At 41.9% G+C, this 6,000-nt stretch overlaps 1 protein-coding gene across 1 annotated transcript in view; it reads left to right on the top strand.

Moving 5' to 3' along the window:
• Positions 1-836: 836 nt before the first annotated feature.
• Positions 837-6,000, top strand: part of LOC132258177 (polypyrimidine tract-binding protein 2) — a 203,115-nt gene continuing 197,951 nt past the window's right edge. Inside the window, exon 1 of the mRNA XM_059755321.1 lies at positions 837-1,103. The gene's annotated coding sequence lies outside the window, so the exon portion shown is untranslated. The remainder of the gene's footprint in view (positions 1,104-6,000) is intronic.

The following is a 6,000-nucleotide window of genomic DNA, read 5'->3' as shown; positions in this document are numbered from 1 at the left end:
GAGGGTAAAATGCATTTCGCTTTTTCCATGTGAAACGCCATACGTGTTTCGACTTTTGAGACTCAACCAGAGGGAGGATTAGGTGCGAGTGCGCTTCTTCTGCTCATAAGTCGCATCTCGCGATGGTCTGAGGAAAAGTGCCACTAGAGGGTTCTTGGAGGGGTTTGAGTCTGAGTTGCGAGAGTGTAGTTTTGCCAGAGAAGATGAAGTTTCACGGAAGACGGTTTGGGTGTGTGCGGCGCCGGGCAAGCGCGTTGCGGCTTTTCACACTTCTGCCCTCTCGCTCGCACACTCCGGCTGTGCCACTGCGCGCCTGCGGCGGGAGCGAGAGGGCAGTTGGTGTAGTTCTGCACTCCCCGCTCGGGCGGGACGGTGTGTGCGTGTGACAGGTGTGTTGGAAGAGCGGCTGATACGGCAGTGACGTAAGCGTGTGTGAGTGCCATATCAGTGTTGGAGCTGTCAAACAATTTTGACTAAAAGACGAAAAAGCGTTCTGTTTTTTTCGGTGTAATTCTAGTGAATCTAATTAATTTGTCATTGCTATCTCTATCGAAAATCTATCCTCATTGATCCACCTTTCATCTCGTGAGTCAAGTGTATGTGCAACAATTGTTCTATTGCCACTAAAATCGATTTACATCGCGCCCCTACTATTTACCCATCCTCGGCTCCCTATGTATATAGAGCGCCATATTGTATTTGGTGCCACTTGTTAGAACAAACATAAAACACGCAACAAGCGTTCTCTAGACTTTTTTGTGTCACTCCTTCATCCCTTACTTGCTCGACACACCCCCGCCCCGGGACTGTGGCAGCGCCGCGGGAAGTTGCCAGGCCAAATTCGACAACCTGCTCCGTGTGTCATCCGATATCCTGTCACGAGGGAAAGGCGCGGTGGCGTTGAGTGAGACGAGGACCAAGGACTTGCGGTGTCAGTTTCGTGAGAAACACCCACACGGAAGTGCGTGAATTGGCCGTGAAGTGTGCGTGAGTGAGGAGTGTCGTATCCCTTTCGTGTGCCCGCCAAGGACATCTCCACAACCCCAGCAGAATCCCGAGAAACATCCCCATTTCTAGCTGCGAGGACGTCGTAGAATGCTTGGGTAAGTGCCCACTTCATTCATAACTATATGCGTAACATGCGTATGCACATCTCGGGCGGCTGATGGCTCTCGAATAAGGCCACTCACCCAGGCCAGTGGTGGCGAAATCACCCTCTAGGGGTGACATTTTTATCATGAGCCATAAAATGAGAAAAACACGCCCGCCTTTATTGGCTAATAACAATTAATCAATTAGTTCGTCATTTATTGTGTGCCATGTCCACGCTCTTATCACTGTGACATGCCCGAACCAGACACACTCCGAAAAGTGAGTCACGCGGCAGATTTAGCGCGCGCGAGAGATTATTCTTATCACGGCCTCACGTTTTCTTCCCATCTTCAGCAGCTGTGCGCCTTTTTTTCTGCCCGCCTCAGCGAGACTGATAAAGTCGGCCACTGGGACTCCCTGAGGCCACTTGTGGGGAATCTCAAGTACTCGCTACTCTCGCACGCACTCTGTTTACATTCTCTTATCAGCCGAGAGGAGGGCTCTCGCATGCACTGCAGGTCAGTGACGCGCGGGCTTTTTCCCAAGAGCGAATGTTGACCAGGCAGTGTAGCAATTGGTGTGGGAAATCAATAGTGAAAATTGAATTGAGGTAATTGTTTTGGAAATTGATCGGCTGGTTCAATTAGCGGCGGCTAGACTATGGCCCTTTGTTCGCAACCGCAGGGGCTAATAAGGGATTTGTTTGCGTACTGATTGACAGTGCTTCTGTAGCTCTTTGCTAGATTAAGATAGTGCAAGTGTGTAATAATATTGATATCCTGAATTTGGCGCTCCGTGATCGTCCCAAAGGGTCAAACATTCGACAATTTCATCGATTTTATAGTGAATTATCCACTTATCTGTGCATTATTTACTCGAATCATCTGTGACACTTGTTATTGAACTTATACTTATGAATGAACGACCTTCACTGATGCTGAATTGTTTATTCTTTGCTTGGGATAACTTTCTTACTTCACATGAGCTTGAACTTGTTGAGAATGCATTGTTATCTATCGATAAACATCTCACGAATGTGAAAGACAATTAGTGTGAGAATTTGAGACAGCTTTACTCGAAGCAAATGTTTCACTTCAATTGAAAGAAATGACTTTACTTTAAATATATATATTTTATATTAAAGCATGTCTCTCACTCTCTGTTTACATGCAATTTTCTTTCTGTCTCTAACAACACACCAATTTCAGTATGGGGAGATTACACGTCATAGTTGGTAATTGCTATCGCTATCGGGGTGATAATAAACAAATACGCCCATTGTGATGGAAGAGAAACAGAAAGAAAAAAAATGCCAGATGGTCTTTTATTGAATTTTTTCGTGTTAAACTGCAATGTTGTTCAACCTCCATTCCCCAAATGCTTATTTGCTGTGAAATATTTCACTTGGTGATACCAGCACAACGCACAAATGTCACAGAATTGGACATTTTTAGTCGCCTGATGCAGAAAAATTGCGTGAATCTTAGCACACGCTCTCCACAATATAAAGTATAATAGGCATAATGTTAATTCATCAATGTTTTGGTGTTCTGTTTACGTTTCAATGATCTATTTTCGAAATCTCTCTGGAGAAAATTCGACTTATACATTAATCATTCTCTCGGGAAATTTGAGTAATTTACCATCATATTCGAAATTGATGTTTGTGGCAAATGAATGTTCCTTCATTGTACTCGATACTTTGTTTACTGGATTTTCACTCGGCATAACATATAAACTGTGGCCTTTTTTGTGCTTTCACTCATTTTCGTCTAACAATTTTGTGCCTCAATGTGCGTCATTTCTATTTTACATTTGCGAGATGGTTTATTAAACATTCGCAGTGGATTATTGTTTGGGAGGGAATGAAATAAAATTAAAGAAATATTGGAAAATTCCCAATTTTCCCAAAGAGAAGAGCGCAATTATTATTCTTATTGAATGGTTAAAGACACAGGCATAAAATGAATATTTTATCTCTCAGCTTGAAAGGATGAATTTTCAATTCGCGCAAATGTAGATCGACGAAGGGAGTGCATGACAAAGGAAAAATGCGATAAAATGACATCAAAGACATGGGCATAGCCACTGACCACATCGAACCCGATTTTCCCATAAAAAGAGCGCCCAATCAATTTGGGGGCGGGCATCAATTGTCCCCCTTGTCGGTCGGAGTCACAATAAAACTTGTGCTTCCAAATCATGAATTATGCATTGGATAATCTAATAGCAATGTGTCACACAAGTCACAACTCAGCCTCTATAAATAATTACTTTTCAATTATCGCTTTTGAGTGTCTTATTTCCGTCGGCTCCGCACAGTCCCTCCAATGCTGACTTTGAAGCTCGTGGAAATTGTTCAGCTGTCCTTGCTTGACTTTTTTCCACACCCTCGCGCGAGGCGTCTATTTTATGTCCAGACTGGACGACATCAGGCGTCGACGCTTGTCCATTTTATAGTCCACTCGAGTCACAGTGAATTCCAAGGCACTGTCGAAGCCATGAAATTTCCAGGCGGCGTCCGGAAAAGGTCTTGCTTTGTCCATTGTTTCGGGAAATGTTTCCATATATAATTTGTCTCTAGGCATTGACAAAAGACGCTCTTGATCCTGAAAATTAGGATTTTTTTCTGGTTTTTCTATGTTCACCATTTTCTATGTACCAAATATAATTCCACAGCATGGATAAACTGTGTAGTTTAATTAATTTCACTGCAATATTGCAGCAATAGAAGTTGAGAAATGTTTCACAAATTCTCCTTTCAATTGCTCAACCCGTGAAGACAGAGTTTTCTGTCGTCCGCAATGCGAAAGGGAACAAATTTATAAATGTGCCACTTAATCCGTATTTATGGTTCATTAAGCTTTTCTATTCTGACAACAAGATCATTATTAGATTTCCATGTGTTGGTGCGGAATACGGATCGGGGAAAAATTGCATGGGTGTTTGAGCTCTGTGGCTTGGCTTCTGGTCAACGCTTGATGGAGTGACCGAAATATATTCAGACACCCCCGAGTTAGATGGGGATGATTCTATCCCTATAAAATTGGTTGGGCTTTTTGCGAGACGAAAGAGGGATTGGGTGTATGTGTGTGTGTGTGTGGAAGGGTGAAATGGATAAAAGGACCATCCCTACGGCTAGAAAGTTCATTATGGCTTCAGCCCATCCCTTTCGTGCTCTAGTTTTCTGGTGACGACATATTGTTGTACTTTTGTTGAAGGGATTTTCCAAGTGGCACAGAAAATGAGGCTGGCTGAAGGGATGGAAAAAATGTAGAGAATTTTATTTCATCTTCCTTTCTTATGGTTTTGTCGTCGTTCCGCCAATGGAGTGAAAGAAAAGGGGAGCTTTAAGATTTTTATTCTCGCCACATCTACGAGATTTTTCATTTATACACCCAATACTTGGTCAGAGAGGCAGAAAGCTCTCAAGTCATGTAGTGGCTTCGCACGTAGGGACGATAGGGGCAAATTGTAAGATAGATTGTGTGTAGAAAATTTAGTGTCTCTTCTTAATTTTCTTATGAACGTGGATGTGGATGAAGCGGAGCTTTCTCTACTTATCTCCTTATTATCTGACAAATCGAGATCATGATATTCTGATTGGGAGGAAATTGTCCGAAGCGCTTTTGCCACACTTCCCCTAAAGACTTTCTCCTTCACTCTGCTTCGTTCTGCTTGCAACAGTTGTTTGATTCGTATATGGAGTGTGGGGATGATTGAGAGAGCTTTACTTTATTAATAGATCAGATTAAAGTTATTCTTCTTCCAATTAAATTTACCGTATCTGATTATTGTATCCGGCACAGTATCATGTGTTCCATTAAACGTACTTTCTGCTCAATTCGGGGGGTGGGGATTATTGTTGCAGAGCTGTGTAGTATTATCTATTGTTGAAAATTTATCTTAGCCGTTGCTACTGAAAGCGAGTGAAACATTACACAATCTGCTAATTATTGACTGACTTCAACAAACTCTCTCGGGTTGGGAAAATGGAAATGTAAACTTCTTATTTCATCATGTTATCAAAACCTTCACAAAGTGTTATTTGTAGTATAATGAATCTTACAAAATCGAACCTTTATCTCTTCATTGAACTGTTCTTTGTGCCACCAATTTGAGACACTACTTAGCGAGCTTACGCGAGGTAAAAGGCAGGTGATGATGTGTTTGCCCATAATCCAGCATGAGAGTTTTCTCCGGGAATTTGCATAAACGAAAGACGCGCGGAAAGCAAGATAGCAAATCCCTGAGGATATTTCTCGCAGGAAGGAAAATCCTAGAGGTTTTCCTGGTCTAAGTGGAGGCTTTAGACTTTAGTTTCTTTTCTCATTGATTCAACACATCAAATATGAGGGTTTTAAGAAATAAAGACGAGGAATATGTGCAGAGTTCAACAGAGGTTTATGCTAAAATTTCGGTGTAAATGCAAAAGGGCGAATGATGATGGAAGAGCATTTTGCCTGTATTTTGATGCGACGCATGAAGAAGTATACATGCGAGAAATATATTCTGAGCATAAAGTATAAAGTTGTCAATTTGTTGGATTTGTTCAAACTGATGGGGTGGTTTGACTTTTTTCTCCCTTCACTGGTTTTGTGTCTCCCAAAACAGCCAAACAAAACAGCCACTGCATCCGCGAATCTCTCACCACTCATGGGTAAACTTTAAAATGGAATTCTCGCACTTTTCTATGGAATTTTCACTTCACTGTTCTTCCATTCACATGAGAATAGAAATTTATTCACCATTTCGCCATTTACTTAAACACATTTCCATGTCACGAAAATTGTTATTCATTGTTTATATTCACTTGACTTTGTTCTCTTCTTTTCTTGCCTTTTTTCCCCTCTCTCTCTCTCTTTCCTCCCATTTTTTCTCACAAACTTATCCTCTCACTTTCCACAC

The sequence above is a fragment of the Phlebotomus argentipes genome, unplaced genomic scaffold (genome assembly GCF_947086385.1).
Source record: "Phlebotomus argentipes unplaced genomic scaffold, Phlebotomus argentipes genome assembly scaffold_4, whole genome shotgun sequence".
NCBI lineage: Eukaryota > Metazoa > Arthropoda > Insecta > Diptera > Psychodidae > Phlebotomus > Phlebotomus argentipes.
This window is presented reverse-complemented; position numbering and strand designations above follow the sequence as displayed.